Source organism: Perca fluviatilis, chromosome 1, assembly GCF_010015445.1.
Source record: "Perca fluviatilis chromosome 1, GENO_Pfluv_1.0, whole genome shotgun sequence".
Classification (NCBI taxonomy): Eukaryota; Metazoa; Chordata; class Actinopteri; order Perciformes; family Percidae; genus Perca; species Perca fluviatilis.
Window position 1 is genome coordinate 3325046 of NC_053112.1, and position 17003 is coordinate 3342048.

General features: G+C 44.2%; 1 long non-coding RNA gene across 1 annotated transcript; it reads left to right on the plus strand.

Annotated features, from left to right (window-relative positions):
• Positions 1 to 14449: 14449 nt before the first annotated feature.
• Positions 14450 to 16698, plus strand: LOC120551115. Its single transcript, XR_005637832.1, has 3 exons — positions 14450 to 14464; positions 15116 to 15206; positions 16681 to 16698. It is a non-coding gene; the product is annotated as an uncharacterized LOC120551115 (long non-coding RNA).
• Positions 16699 to 17003: the final 305 nt, after the last annotated feature.

Below are 17003 nucleotides of genomic sequence, written 5' to 3' on the forward strand. Positions count from 1 at the left end.
CAATTTTCTCCCATCCAGGAATGTTGTGTGGACTAGCCAGACCTTCCTCCAGTGTGCTTTGGAGGAGGGTCTGACAAAGCGAGACTATTGTTAAACCAACCACCAACGTGGACTCGAACCGTAACATTTGTTACCTGCAGCGGTTCCTTTCTCCCCCTGACTGCTGGACAAACAGTCTGCTGAATGAAGGAAATAGAGGCAGCTTTCATCATGTTTCACTTCCAAAAATCTATCAGATACTAAAGTTTTATCAGCACGCAGCAGCTGCAGAACATTCTGCAGATTGTAATCAAATTAAAACTCAACACATCTCCAAAGATAAACACACACAGATATCCACACACAGACACCCACACACAGAAACACACAGACACCCACACACAGAAACACGCAGACACACACACACACCTACATTCTGCAAGAACTGACCAACTGTATATGAAACAGACTTTAGTTTAACACACAGTCAAGATTTTCGGAATTATTTTACAGTTTGTCAGAATTTCTGTGTTGTACATTTCTTCAGAAAAGCCATAAAACAGTCACATTTCTTCATCATAACATAATAAAAGTACAGTTTGATTGAGTCAGTTTTGTCGGAGAGTCACCGCTGTAATAACTCCCCCCCCTTCAGCAGATACTGCCCGGGTGCCTTTGAGCCAGGCATGGCGCTGCAGACTGAAACCATCTCTTCAGTACTAACAGAACTCAAAGCATGTGTGAAATAAAAGTTTCTGTCACTTTAGGAAGTTCTGATGTTTGATCAGAATGTCCGTTGGCTTTTTATTAGTTATTTGATGCTATAAAAACAGGCTGAAACCTCATGATTGACAGCTGGGACTGACTCCTGATTGGCCCTGTGGGCGTGTGGTCGGGACTTGGATACCACAGCAAAATATTTCAACTTTTGTCTGAAATCTTCAGACTTTTTTTCTCGTAATATTCTGACATTTATTCTCCAACTAGAACGAGTTTTTTTTCCCAAAACATTTTGTGACTTGTTTTGTTTTCCTCCTCCTTATAGTCCTGAGCCCGAATCTTAAAATAATCAAAGTTTTACATTTTCCAAATCAGACTATTTTTCCTCAAAATATTAAATTTTTCTGTTCTCAGCATCTCAGGTGGAGAAAGAAGGCGTGGCGGCACTCAGTGCTCTCCACCGGATAGTATTTATCATAGAAGTCCAGGATGTATTCCTCCGCTTTGAAACCAAACTTCTGATAAAGCAGCAAAGCGGGATTACTGGCCGACACGTGCAGCGTCACGTCCTTCCCCATGCACGTCTCACACACACACACATGCACACACAAACATCAGGTCTGAGACACACAAATATTACTGCCAGCAGTGGGCAGAGTCTCCACAAAGAGTTGATTAATCACTGCAATAGAGGGTGACAATTTTTCGGGACTCCCGTGGGTCACGGAGTCAATCTCACTGTCGGTAACGTGATAGGACAGAATAGAGCAGAGAAATCAACGGGAGCAGACGGAGCCGGAGATTAAATAAAAAAATTACGCTGCAATGCGGTGAGTGCGCCCAAAGATTACAAGGCATTCCTAGGCTACTTAGTATGTTGAAGGCAGTGATTCTTCTAACCTACCCTAAATCGATAAATGTGTGTTTTGAGTGTGAGAAGATCTCCGTTAGGAATGAAGTAATGAAATCGCCTAGGTCTGCAGGTAATGCATGTTACCTAGGCCTGCAGGTAGGGATGTAACAGTATGAAAATGTAACCTCACGGTTATAGTGACCAAAATTATCACAGTTTTCAGTATTATCACGGTATTTTTAAAAATGTGTTCAGTATGTTCAGAAAGCACTGATAGGCCTACACAAGCTGAAATAGTTTCAAAAAGTGTAACCGTGTTCATTAAATTACAAAAATATAGGCAATAGGCTTGTAAAAACTATTGCAAACTGGCTGCTGAAACACCGGCCCACTGTAGGGGGTCCGGTAAGAACCTGAACCAGAGAGATCTGACTCTGAGATCCAGGCAGATTTATTTACAACTCCAACATGAAGTTAACTATGAAGTTGTATTTGACGTTACATGTGAAGTTGGATGTGGTTCTGAAATATAAGAAAATAATAATGCACATTAATAAACATCTGACTTACTATGAACATTATTTACCAAAACTAAATGTTATAGCCACCAGCATATAACAAGAAACAATACTAAGAATTACATTAATTTCTCTGTAATAATTAACATAAATGCAACATATTGCTCAATGCTCAGTAACACAAAACTGAGAATAAGCCACATCTATTACAGCACACATATCCATAATGGACTAAACAGTGTAATACACCATTATTAATAGCTAAGCATGTGGCTCCACAGGCTAGTCTGTTTACTGGCGATTGAACGTTGCTAGCAAATTGCCCTAACATAACCTGAATATCAACATGTGGCTGCACAAGTAATATTAAACAATCTGCACATCTATCAGCTATGCAATAAGAAACACAGCAACAGCAATATTATCAAGGCGATAATCTCTCTCTCTCTCTCTCTCTCTCTCTCTCTCTCTATCTCTCTATCTACAAATATAAGTCACGTCATAACATGGGATAATTCCACATCGTAACAGAACACTTATTGAAGATAGCGAGGCAGTAAAACCCATGACAGTTTAGCAAGCTACAGAATAGTTTTAACTTAAGTTCTGGGCTACCCACATTCCCTTCAACAAGTCTGAAAACGGGAAAGAATTAAAAAGAAATAAGTCTGTTAAACAGCTGCTACACTGTCGCAGTGCACTCAGACAGGAGAAAGACCTGCAGGCCTAGGTAACATGCATTACCTGCAGACCTGCAGGCCAACTTCAGGAGCCTCGGATGAAGCTGGGAATAATTAAACACAGGGTTTCCACAACCGTGGTAATCCACCCGCGATAATAATATTTTTAAATGAAAACCGCGCCAACATTTTTACTGTGGTTTTACCATTACACCAGTAATGCGGCATCCCTACCCGCAGGTAATGTATGTATAATGTAGGGCTGCAGGTAATGCATGTATAGTGTAGGCCTGCAGGCAATGCATGTATAGTGTACCTGCAGGTGATGCATTTTTACCTAGGTCTACAGGTAATGCATGCTACCCTAGGTTTGCAGGTAATGCATGTTACCTAGGCCTGCAGGTAATGTATGTATAGTTTAGGCCTGCAGGTAATGCATGTTACCTGGCCCGCAGGTAATGCATGTTAACTAGACCTGCAGGTAATGCATGATACCTAGGTCTGCAGGTAATGCATGTTACCTAGTCCTGCAGTTAATGCATGTTACCTATAGACCTGCAGGTGCTACCTAGGTCTACAGGTAATGCATGCTACCTAGGCCTACAGATAATGCATGCTACCTAGGCCTGCAGGTAATGCATGTTACCTAGGTCTGTAGGTAATGCATGTATAGTGCAGCCTAAATTTCCGAGGCAACCTCAGTGATTTGACCGTGATTAACCAAAAATGCTAAAGGGGGCAACAGAGTCTGATAACTTTCAGGTTATCAGGACATGATGGGAGTATTTACGGTGCTCGGGATGGGATGGGAGCGACAATTGATTCCTGTGTCACCCTCTACTCTGCAGCTCTCCTCACCTGGATGAGGTGGTAGATCATGCCCGGGAGGTGGTGATCAGAAGGTGCCGATGCCTGCTTGCCTCCACTCGGGATGGACCAGCAGGAAGGAGATGTAGCCTGCTGTAACTTGACGTCAGGAACCATGAAACCAAAGCCGATCACCACTTTCTTATAGAGAGGCACCACGCTGGAAGTCTGGGTACTGCAGACACTCTGACAGGTCCACACCTGGGGACCAGAGCCAATCAAATGCTCCAGAACTGTGAAATCAGGCGGTAGTCAGTAAAGTGGGTGGGCCAGGGTGAGACACCCGGTCGCTTGTGACTTACAATGACTTACAAATAATACATAACAGCTACATGTGTATGCACTATACAGGATTTACCCTATTGTACTTTATCGACAGGAATTGATAGGTCAAACAGCAAACAGCCACCCACAAATAGTCTATAAACAAAGCATCAGGCTGGCTTTGACATTTCACATGAACAACGGTTAAAGTTACTCAGGCTACCGAAGAATACCATAATTCCTCGGTTCAATTAGACCTAAGCACACCCCAAGCTTCCATCCTTAACCGGTTTGCCAGGATCATGTTAGCATTTGAACAGAGTGCTGTGTGTCCACAGTGTGTGCAGACTGTAGTTACTGTTACTGAGGCCTTTTGGAGGAGCAACACTTACATTTTAGTTTGTGATCTCCCTGCAGGGGAAACAGTCTCTAACATGTTCCATTTGAGCTTCAACTTTACTCTGCAAACAAAAGTGTATTGGGAGTTGCACCTGGAATTGCCTCCAGCCTGAAAATAAAGAAGAACTTTGCTATTAAAATGTGAAAAGGTGAAGTGAAAAACATGCAGCTGTTACTTGTATCTATTCTGAAAGGATGCAGCCAATGGCCAAGTGTGACTTTGCTCAAGATGCAAAGGCATCATACTGTCAGCTATTCCATCAACCAATAGAAATCTCTCTCAAGGGTTAAAGATGATACAAGGGTTAACAAACAGCCATGTATATGGGCTCTTCCAGTCTCTCCACTGCTGGCTGTTGCAGTTTAACGGGAGAGAGGAGCGAGAGGGGTTAGGGTTATGACCGGCCTCTGACGAGCTGTCCACCACCATCTTCAGCCAGAGAGGACATTATTTCTTCAGCTTCTTCTCGCGTTGTCACCCCGACGGGAGGTGAATTGGTCGTGCTATTAACGTCATCGCTACACAGTTTCTTAGTAAAACCAAAATCAATTAAACTGCCTTGTTTTCTATTTGCCATGGCTATATGATGCTAACTGCAGAATGGATTTCAAGGACTTTGCGCGCCAATTAATGGCCTCCAACGTTTATATTTTTTCTACGAGTCTTTGAGTTATCATGTACGAAACATGAGCTGAATTTTCACCGCAGCGCCTTGATGCTCATGACAAAAACAGCATGTATAGTATAGTATATAGTATAGTTATCTTTATTGAAGTGAATTAGGTTTAAATCGCCGTCATGCATGAATGAATGATATTTTTGCAATTTTGCACAGAATAATCCACGATGATCAAATTACACAAAATTGAAATCAGGAGCCCATGTCTTATTAAGGGGAGCCTAGCTCCCTCTAGCTCCCCCATAGTTCGCACCCTGAATCAATGTACTGTTAAAAGTTACCACAACAACAATGGCTTCTCTTTAACGTGATATGGACAGTTTTCTTGGATGGAATCCATGCAGCATGTGCTGACATTTCCCCAGCGGAGCTGACAGCCAATCAGCGAGAGAGGAGTGTGTTTGAGTGCTGGCCCGCACAGAGGTAACATTAAGTAAAACGGGTTTCATGCTTCTTGCGTTATTATTTTAGTAACCTAGTAACCGTCCCATTTAGTAAGAAATCCTGAACACTGATGAAGGCTTCTAGCTGAAACGTGTTTGTGTTTTGCCCATATTAAATAAGAAGATAATTTATCTGTAAGTGACATAGTTTTTAGTTTTCTCTGATCCTGTCACTACCGTGGACACGGTCTAAGATTTGGCACCTTGCTGGCCACTTAACCCAATTCGCATGATATCAATTGTGCCAAATCTCGGTACCTGAGAGCTGATACGTAAGTGTGATCTCCTTATTCCTCTCTGCATATTTCACAGATAGAGGGGCTCAGCTCTGACACACAGACACACACACACACACACACACACACACACACACACACACACACACACACACACACACACACACACACACACACACACACACACACACAGAGCTGCGGAGCAGATGGAGCAAACTACGTTGCCTCTGCAGCTTGTTCAAGTCAAGTTCGAGTCACGTTAATGCCAATAAAGCCGTCCCAAGTGTGGTTCCATGTTTCAAAACGCCACGCAGACAGCGTCCACTGCAAAATAATATAACAACACATTCTCACTCCCATGGCGTCAAATACAGACCCTTGGTCAGGTGTCTTTGGCGTTTGTTATTGACGCTAAAAGTCTCTCTGTGCCCTGGTGACTGACTGACAGGCTGCAGGTCGTAGCGCAAAGCAACTTTATTTCTATAGCACATTTCAGCAACAAGGCAATTCAAAACACTTTTACATAAAACATTAAAGAGAAGTTAAAAAATTTTTCATGAATGAAATAAAGAAAATAAGAACAGGCTACAATGGAATAAGATACAAATACAAGAATACCAGCTGGTAGGGAGGGGTTTTATTTTGGGTGGTGGGTAAAATGCTCAAAAGCTGACAACCTGCAATTCCATGTTTTTATTAGCTTGTACTATTATAATCCTGTAGGACTACAGAGTAAGTGCTCATGACTTCTAACCAGATTGTGCACTATGAAGGGCAGAGGGACGGTATCTATGTAATCCAGGTTATTTAGCAACACAGAATAATCTACTGAGCAAAATGTTAATTAGTCTGATTTGACAAAGCTGATCCCAACACTACACCCCCCTCTGTCATCACAGAGTTCAGAGAATCTCTTTCTCACAGATCCACTTCTTAGGGCCATATCTTCCTTTTTGTCTTTGTCTCCATTTTCCTTGTTGATCGCAGCATGTTACAGCGGTAAAGTTACCATAATCATGAGGCAGTCCTGATGCCCAGAACCTGTCAGAGAAATAAATTTAATTTTAAAGTTTAATAAAACGTCCTTTTATTAAACAGGGCTGAAACTCTGATTGGTATTCATTTAAAGTAAACTTTTGAATTTCACACAACATATTTATAACTGTTATTAAAACACTTATTTCAATAACTCATTTAAGATTCAGCTTTGTAAATCGTAATCTGTAATGGCTGCCAGTGACAGAATGAACCCCTTGTCCAGTACTCCTGTTTTCAGTCATTGAAGGTTTTACTGACAGGAATCATCCCCCAAAAACAAGCTATCACAGGTTTTATGATATCTAACCAATGATGACGCCCCTTCTTTGGTTTCTGCAGCTAGAGTCTGTTTCTAAAAGCCCAGCAGCCGGTCATATAGACTTTACATTTTGATTCAGTCACGAACATTAAACTACAGTAGCTATTCAGGCCTTTGAGAGCTTAACACATTTTAAATCTTTATGACATTTATAATGTTTAGAGTGAGACTTTTTGTTGCAGCTCCTCTGTCGGTGGTTTCAAAGCTGACTCTGGTCCCCGTCTCTCCAGCCTCATCTTCAGACGTCATCCATGGGACTGATGCTCAGGTTTATTTAATAGGTCTACTAGTCAGCATTTCACTAAAAACTATTGATAGACTCATACAAAAGTAACCCTCTCAATCATCACTTATAACTCACTAGAAGTCTCTCTCTCTCCTCTCTGTCTCTCCCTTCCTTCTCTCCCTCTCTCTCCCTCTTCTCTCAGTCTATCCCTCTCTCTCTCTTTCTGTCTCCTTTCTCTCTCCCTCTCTTCTCTCCTTTTTTTCTCTCTCTCTCTCTTTTCTCTCTTCCTCCTTATTTCTCTCTCTCCCTCCCTCCCTCCATCCCTCTTTTTTTCCCTCCCTCTTTCTCCATCCCTCCATCTCTCCCCTCCATCTCTCTGGGGGTGGGCATCCCCTCTTTTCAAAAGTTTTCACCAGTCTGTATTGAAGTAGAGCATGTGGTGGAGGGCAGACTGATGGTGGTGAAGGCTGTTGATGTTGATTTTTATGAATGTGTATGCTCCTACTACAGGAACTGATAGAATGTGTTTTTTACAGGTTGTAAACAATGCTTTAAGTGCAGTTAATATTGAAGATGTTTTTATTTTTAGGAGGGGATTTTAATTGTCATCCCATGGGCCCACCACCTGTGGAAGGAACCGCTGGGGTCGGGTGCGCTGCCACATGGGTGGCAGTGAAGGTCAGGGGCCTTGACGGGCCAGACCCGGGCAGCAGACGCTGGCTCTGGGGACGTGGAATGTCACCTCTCTGTGGGGGAAGGAGCCGGAACTGGTGCGGGAGGTGGAGCGCTACCGGTTAGATCTGGTGGGGCTTACCTCTACGCACAGTCTCAGTTCTGGAACCATACTCCTGGATAGCGGTTGGACTCTTTTCTTCTCCGGAGTTGCCCAGGGTGTGAGGCGCCGGGCGGGTGTGGGGATACTCACAAGCCCCCGGCTGAGCGCCGCTACGTTGGAGTTTACCCCGGTGGACGAGAGGGTCGCCTCCCTATGCCTGTAGGTTGTGGGTGGGATAACTCTGACTGTTGTTTGTGCATATGCACCAAACAGGAGTTCGGAGTATTCGGCCTTCTTGGAGACCTTGAGTGGAGTCCTGCATGGGGCTCCAGTGGGGGAATCCATAGTTCTGTCGGGGGACTTCAACACGCACGTGGGCAATGATGGAGACACATGGAGAGGCGTGATTGGGAGGAACGGCCTCCCTGATCTAAACCAGAGTGGTTGTTTGTTGTTGGACTTCTGTGCTAGTCATGGATTGTCTATAATGAACATAGGGATGCTCATAAGTGTACTTGGTACCAGAGCACCCTAGGCCAAAGGTCAATGATCGATTTTATAATCGTTTCATCTGATCTGAGGCCGTATGTTTTGGACACTCGGGTGAAGAGAGGGACGGAGCTGTCAAACAATCACCATCTGGTGGTGAGTTGGGTCAGGGGGTGGGGGAAGACTCTGGACACACCTGGTAAGCCCAAACGGGTAGTGCGGGTAAATTGGGAACGTCTGGAGGAGGCCCCTGTCCAACAGACTTTCAACTCACACCTCCGGCGGAGCTTTTCGTGCATCCCTGTGGAGGCTGGGGGCATAAACTGAGGAGGTAATAGGGCGGTGGAAGGAGCACTTTGAGGAACTCCTAAATCCAACTAATACGCCCTCTATGGTAGAGGCAGAGCTGGAGGATGATGGGGGATTGTTGTCAATTTCCCAGGAGGAAGTCAAACAACTCCACAGTGGCAAAGCCCCAGAGATTGATGAGATCTGTCCAGAAATGCTTAAAGCTCTGGGTGTGGAGGGGCTGTCTTGGTTGACACGTCTCTTCAACATTGCGTGGAAGTCTGGGACAGTGCCAAAGGAGTGGTAGACCGGGGTGGTGGTTCCCCTTTTCAAAAAGGGGGACCAGAGGGTGTGTGCCAATTACAGGGGTATCACACTTCTCAGCCTCCCTGGTAAAGTCTACTCCAAGGTGCTGGAAAGGAGAGTTCGGTCGATAGTCGAACCTCAGGTTGAAGAGGAACAATGCGGATTCCGTCTTGGTCGTGGAACAACGGACCAGCTCTTTACTCTTGCAAGGATCCTGGAGGGAGCCTGGGAGTATGCCCAACCAGTCTACATGTGTTTTGTGGATCTGGAGAAGGCGTATGACCGGGTCCCCCAGGAGATACTGTGGGAGGTGATGCGGGAGTATGGGGTGAGGGGGTCTCTTCTCAGGGCCATCCAATCTCTGTACGACCAAAGTGAGAGCTGTGTCCGGGTTCTCGGCAGTAAGTCGTGGTGTGGAGGGGTTGCAGTTCGGTGGGCTGGGGATCTCATCGCTGCTCTTTGCAGATGATGTGGTCCTGATGGCATCATCGGCCTGTAACCTTCAGCACTCACTGGATCGGTTCGCGCCGAGTGTGAAGCGGCTGGGATGAGGATCAGCACCTCTAAATCTGAGGCCATGGTTCTCAGCAGGAAACCGATGGAATGCCTTCTCCAGGTAGGGAATGAATTCTTACCCCAAGTGAAGGAGTTCAAAGTACCTTGGGTTTTGTTGCGAGTGAGGGGACAATGGAGCGGAGATTGGTTGGAAAATGGGCAGCAGGTGTGTATTACATTCAATTTATCGCACCGTTGTGACAAAAAGAGAGCTGAGCCAGAAGGCAAAGCTCTCGATCTACCGGTCGTTTTCATTCCCTCACCTGCGGTCATGAAGGCTGGGTCATGACCGAAAAGAACAAGATCCAGGGTACAAGCGGCTGAAATGGGTTTCCTCAGGAGGGAGGCTGGCGTTTCCCTTAGAGATAGGGTGAGAAGCTCAGTCATCCGTGAGGGCGCCGAGTAGAGCCGCTGCTCCTTCGCATCGAAAGGAGCCAGTTGAGGTGGTTCCGGGCATCTGGTAAGGATGCCCCCTGGGCGCCTCCCTAGGGGAGGTGCTCCAGGCCGGTCCAGCTGGGAGGAGGCCTCGGGAAGACCCAGGACTAGGTGGAGGGATTATATCTCCAACCTGGCCTGGGAACGCTTGGCATCCCCCAGTCAGAGCTGGTTAATGTGGCTCGGGAAAGGGAAGTTTGGGGTCCCCTGCTGGAGCTGCTCCCCCGACCCGACTTTAACGGATAAGCGGAAGAAGATGGATGGATGGATGGATGATAGTATTATATTAATACAATGGTATCATGTCAGTCAACCAGTGTATTTAACTATCTAATGTCCCTCTCAAAATCTCTTCAGAAGAGTAGTCACAGCACTCACCGGCTCTGGTGTTTGTAAAGCATTAAAAGTTCAGCAAATAATGGTTCACATAAGAACATTTCCTTTTAATTTTAATTTTCTATGTAGATGCCCCTCTCCTACAAAATCGCCCCAGTAGTTCCAAATAGGGCTATTCATGTCTTCTTGTAAAAATTACAGCTCATGTAAATTTTTCCAATAATGCAGAGCCTATCCACAAACAATTTAAACTTGAGAATAATACATAGTTTATGAATTATTAAATAAAAAATGAAGTCAACTTAAATGCTGATGTTTCACTTTTAAATCAGTAAATAAACCACTAATTATATTTCTTGTCATCACAAACTGTAGATTGATGCTTAAATAAACTCAATGTTTGAACAAATTAACTTAACGGTTGGTTTTAAATGGTTATTTTCCAATAACAAACAGAGTGCTGAACTCTATGGCCAAGGCTATAACAGCAGTGCCTCCTGGTCGGTCTACTCATGACCTTACATGTATGCTGATAGTTGGTGGCTGGAAGCAAAATTCGAATCCCACTATGGCCACGCCAAGACCCACAGCCCCTCTAGAAGCAGCTTGAGTGGTTAGGGTTAGGCATTTCACCTCGAGTGGTTAAGGTTAGGGTTAGGGGATTGGTAGGGGATAGGACCTGTATATCAGGCGTGGACGCCTGGCCAATAGTAGTGTGTGAATGCTATTGAAGGGGGGTCTTGGTACGTTGGCCATAGTGGGATTCGTAATGTGCGCTGGCGGAATCGTTCCTCTGGTCCATACTGACTGGGAAGTGATCCAGGGATCTGATATGTAATTATTTAGACTTTAAACTGTTTTAAACTGTATATCAAGGGGTCTTCAACAGGGGTTCGGGACCCCTAGGGTGTCCTCAGAGTAAATGCAGGGGGGCCTCCAAATTATTGTTAAGTTTTTAATTTTTTCAAAAATTTTAAAAATCCTAACATGAATCCAACATATTATTAGTGTTGAACGAGTATGTGAAAATCCAAAAAACAATTAAAAACTATTTCTGCTTTTGAAATATTTTTTGCCTTTTGAAATGTATTTGTATTAATCCAAAAGACAGCTAAAACTATTCTTCTGCGTTTGAAATGTATCAGCTCAAGAACAGTGGAGACTGTGCTTCTGCTTTTGACATGAGTTAACCAAAAACAGCTAAAATATATTTTTGCTCTTGAAACTATAATACTGCCTTTGATTTTGTGGTGTGTGAGTACTGATGTGCCTTTAGAAATATTGCTAAATCATGCTAAGTTTTTGTTTACTGATATTACTATAAACATGCTTAGAGACATTTTAGTGTGAGTTACTGTGTAAAGCTGCCTATTTGACCCTGCAGTCGTGAAGAGGAAGTGTCTGCAAGAGGCTTCAGATGCATAAGTTGCTTTTGTAACTGTCTGTCTGAACCTGCACAGCTGGAAAGAGGAAGTGCTTTTGGGGCCTTGTATACATGCACTTGGGGGTTAGGCTCCTGTGATACCAGGGGTAAAAGAGGTTACTGCATTGACCTAGTGATGAACCGATCCGTTAGATTCTATGTTAGATAGCAACATGCATATGTATAAAGGGAAATATCGTCATATGAGATGGTTTTACGTATATCCAACCTGATGCTTGATTTACCGACTGTATTACCATGTAAGGTGAAACATAATGTGATAAAACACACCCGCTGTGATGGGGGCTGAACCCCAAGAAATGTACCTATAAAAACGGGTGTTTTGTCAAAAGCTGTCTCGCCAGCCGCTCGCTTGATCCCTTGGGTTCGTTTTTCTGTTTTTGACCAAGACTCTGTCTTAGAGTATTTTATTTTTGTTTTGCTTGTCTTTTTTTTTTTTTTTTTTTTTTAAATAATAAAACCGTCGTGTTCTTCTTAAAGCAAGGGTGACCCAAAAGCCTTGTGAGTCTTTTTTTGCTCTTTTAAAAGACTTTCTTTCTTTTTTTCCCCCTTTTTCTTCTTTTTGTCACTTGCCTGCGTGAGCGGGGACCCCCGAAAAAGGAAGTGGTGGCCTCCTCTTTAGCCCGTGCGGTTTGCAGCAACCCGGGGACCGACCTGGCAAAGCAGACCTTTGATCCTCCAGCTGGCGAGCGAAACCTCTGTGACCAAGGCAGAAGTGGCTGTTCGAGTGTGAGTAATCAATTGTAATTGTTTGGTTATAAAGATCTTCTGTGTGCTGTGTATTTCACATACGGGGGCCTCTAGGTTGTCGATCAAAAGCCTCTTGTCTCTTCATCGGGTTTCCACTGTAGCGAGAACCGGCAGTGTTGGGGGTAGTGTGTGTGTCTCTCTAAAAAAATCTAAGAAATAGGGAAGTATTTCAATTAATTCCTTTGAACCTATTAATAGTTATAATACAATATTTATAATATTTGAACCTATAATGTTTTAATACCTACAGTATTAAATATAGGGAAGTATCTGAAACAACTCCTCTAATATAGGCTTAACCATCCGCCCCGCTGACAGTATCTGTAACGGCTGTACGGCAGAAGAGGGCTTAGAGGGCGAGGGTTATCGGGGGGGAGGGGGGGGTTGGCTTTAAAAGAAAAAGCGATACTATGCCTCGATAACTGTCACATCGTTCCACATTAGCAAATATGAATCCCAACTGATAATAGGCATACTGGCCTATAGGCAAGGTAGTAACTAAGGTAGCCATCCACAGATACAGATAATTCTAAGGATTAACTTTGCTACATGTATTTTTAACATTAAAACATGATTTATAAAATCATGAAAACAATTATTAGGCTATTTTAATAGCCTATGCAAACTAAAGGTATGAAGGCTTTAGGCCCGCCCTACATGTTATTGTAGGCCCAGTTTAATATGCAACTTCATTTTCTACGTAGCAAGGGATCCCTGTTCCATTCTCTCTTTCAGTTAGGGGGTCCTTGGCTTAAAAAGTGTTGGAAAAACCCCTGCTGTATATGGTTCATGGTTCATTTATTGTCAGTGCTTAACATGCAGCTGTAGTCTCTTTATGCTACACAAGAAAAACATCATAATCAGTAGTACATTTCTGTAGTGCATAAGGAGGAACGTTACACAGGACATCCCACCGAGGAATTCAATCCAGCTACAACTCCGTCTCAAGATGGCGGGGGGGGGAGCCGCGTCCCACAAGCCCGGATGTTGTAACTATCGCAGGTCAATCGTGTTTTTCTGACTCGTTGCTATGGTGGCGCCCGGTACATGGCCGCAGGACTCGAGGCGCAAGCAGCATCACGTTGGTTCATCTCATCTCTGATCTCAAGTAAGAAGATAATTATTAGTTATTTTATTAGTTATTTAATAGGACACGCCGCGGTATGACGTGTTTAAAACTGTTTGTGTTTCTGTGTGTGTTCAGCGCGAGGAAACAGACCAGGAAGTAGGATTAGTGAAGCTGTAGCAGAACAATGAGTAGGCTACACAGCGGTGGAAAGATTACTAAAATACCACACTGTAAATACTCTGTTACAGTAAAAGTCCTGCAGTGAGAATGTTACTGCAGTAAATGTGTGTAAATGTGATCAGGAACATGTAGTTAAAGTATTAACCTGGTGTCCTCGGGTCACATTTGACCCATTTTCAAAAAGTTTCTATATCAGAAATTTGGGTTTCTTTCAACCACATTGTCAAAAAAAAGGTTCCATATAACGGTCTCCACAAGTAAAATAAATGATCAGTTCACTACTTTTATTGAATTTGGTTGTTTATTTAATTTTATCGTATTTGAAGAAAAGAAAAATGACAAAAGAACGTTGAAATAAAGTGACAAAAATGTTGGAAAAGATCACGGGAAAAAATCGACAAAAAATGTTGGGTAAAGTGACAAGTGTTGACAAGTTTTCATTTAAAATTTTGACCCTGTGATCATAGTCACATGTCCAGCTGCAGGGCTTTACTTCCTGTGTGTCAGCTGACGTGGTAGGCTCTCCTTCAGATGGTTTCTGCCGCGCGCGTCCAGGAAGATCGCTAACGAGGTCAGCGTGACCAGCGCTTTGTCGTCTGCCGGGAAGAACCACAGGTCTGTAACCTAAAGCAGTGGTTCCCAACCTGGGGTCCGCCGACCCTTGGGGGACGGCAAAGATCACAGGGGCCAAGTCTTTATCTGGTTTAAGGTAAAAAAAAATAAATATTTGCACATGTTAAACAAATTATGATAATACACTAGAATATATGATGTATACAAAAGTCTGTATAAACACTATATATTTTTGTTCTCGCTTAAAATTGTAGACAGGCTACTTAGTAGGCCAAACCTCCGGGACCTCTTAACCTGGGACCCTAAATCTCCAGGACCTCTTAACCTGGGACCCTAAATCTCCAGGACCTCTTAACCTGTGGCCCTTGCTGTCATCAGGTCAGCTGTTAGCTGTCAGCTGCTATCAGCTGTTAGCTGCTAGCTGCTAGCTGTTATCATCCTGGTCTTTCCTGCCGCCATGGCATCACTATTTTATGAATGAAACATGTGGAGAAACGTCAAAGTGCTGATAACTGCTCTGTATCAACGAAGAAAGTAAGGCTCTATCTGGAGAGTTACCTCAACTTGGGTTTTCGGGGCTCAGCTTTTCTTAGACATAAGTAGGGGGGCGCCAAGGAAGAACAGTTGGGAACCACTGACCTAAAGGGTGGACATGTTGCAGAAACACTGGAGTAAAGTCCGGTGTGTTCTCAGGTGGGTCCAGCAGCAGACGGTGCTGATCCTGCAGGTCGGACCGAGACTCTGAGCAGCGTCACGGAGAGATCTGCCGACAGCAGCGCTCTCAGTAAGAACCAGCAGACACTTTCAACCACACTACTGCCCTCTAGTCTACACTACTGCCCTCTGCCCTCTAGTCTACACTACTGCCCTCTAGTCCTCACTACTGCCCTCTAGTCCTCACTACTGCCCCTCTAGTCTACACTACTGCCCTCTAGTCAACACTACTGCCCTATAATTCTGCCCTCTAGTCTACACTACTGCCCTCTAGTCCTCACTACTGCCCTCTAGTCCTCACTACTGCCCTCTAGTCTACACTACTGCCCTCTAGTCAACACTACTGCCCTCTAGTCTACACTACTGCCCTCTGCCCTCTAGTCCACACTACTGCCCTCTAGTCTACACTACTGCCCTCTGCCCTCTAGTCCACACTACTGCCCTCTAGTCTACACTACTGCCCTCTAGTCCACACTACTGCCCTCTAGTCCTCACTACTGCCCTCTAGTCCACACTACTGCCCTCTGCCCTCTAGTCCACACTACTGCCCTACTGCCCTCTAGTCCTACACTACTGCCCTCTGCCCTCTAGTCTACACTACTGCCCTCTGCCCTCTAGTCCACACTACTGCCCTCTAGTCCACACTACTGCCCTCTAGTCCACACTACTGCCCTCTAGTCTACACTACTGCCCTCTAGTCCACACTACTGCCCTCTAGTCTACACTACTGCCCTCCAGTCTACACTACTGCCCTGTAGTCCACACTACTGCCCTCTAGTCTACACTACTGCCCTCTAGTCTACAATACTGCCCTCTAGTCCACACTACTGCCCTCCAGTCTACACTACTGCCCTCTAGTCCACACTACTGCCCTCTAGTCTACACTACTGATTTAGGGCCACCAGTTACGTAGCAATCATCCAGATGCTGTAAACATCTGCTTATACCAGGCCACGCCTCCGTTAACCAGTCACATGACTATAGACGCATAACCAACCAAAGAGACACAAATGCCCAATAAACAGAAACACATGATGAGTTAAAAGACACTAAATGACTCAGAGCAGAGTTGTAGTTCTGATGTCTCGTCTCAGAGAGTTAAAAACAAACTAAAATCCTGTTTTGAGCTGTTCAAAAGGTTCAAGTTTCTTCGCTTTTTGTGCTTAAGTGTTTTGACGTTTAAATTAATTTTTTTCTGGAAATTTTTGCGCGCTTTTTTGTTGAGATCTATAAACAATCTGATAGAAAACAGGAACAGTGAAATATAAAGTCTACATTTGGTGATTAAAGAACACAACAGGATGTCCCAGTGGCGTATTCTGGACAGCTCTAATACATGACTGAATGTAGATAAAGAAGAGATGTGTCTGGTGTCTGGACAGGTCTAATACATGATTAATGTAGATAAAGAAGAGATGTGTCTGGTGTCTGGACAGGTCTAATACATGATTAATGTAGATAAAGAAGAGATGTGTCTGGTGTCTGGACAGGTCTAATACATGATTAATGTAGATAAAGAAGAAAATGTCTGGTGTGGGTTCCAGCTGTCAGGCCGGTGTGCGCGGTGGAACGGGGCGGGCAGACAGCGTCTGACGTGGCGGTGAACTCCGGCTGCAACGACATGGTGTCTCTGCTGGCTGCTCGGACCGGACTGGACCTACTGGGAAAACTGGGAAAACTCAAACTGAACCTGGAACGTTTTTGAGATCTGCCTTTGCTGGATCTGAAACGTCCAGATGTTGTTATAAACACTTTTGAGATTATTAAATAAAAAGTTGTCGTTAAACTAGTCTATATCTATTTTCATTTGCTCAGTTGCCGATGGAAAATCCGCCGGATTACACTCTTATCGGCCGGATGTCCGTTA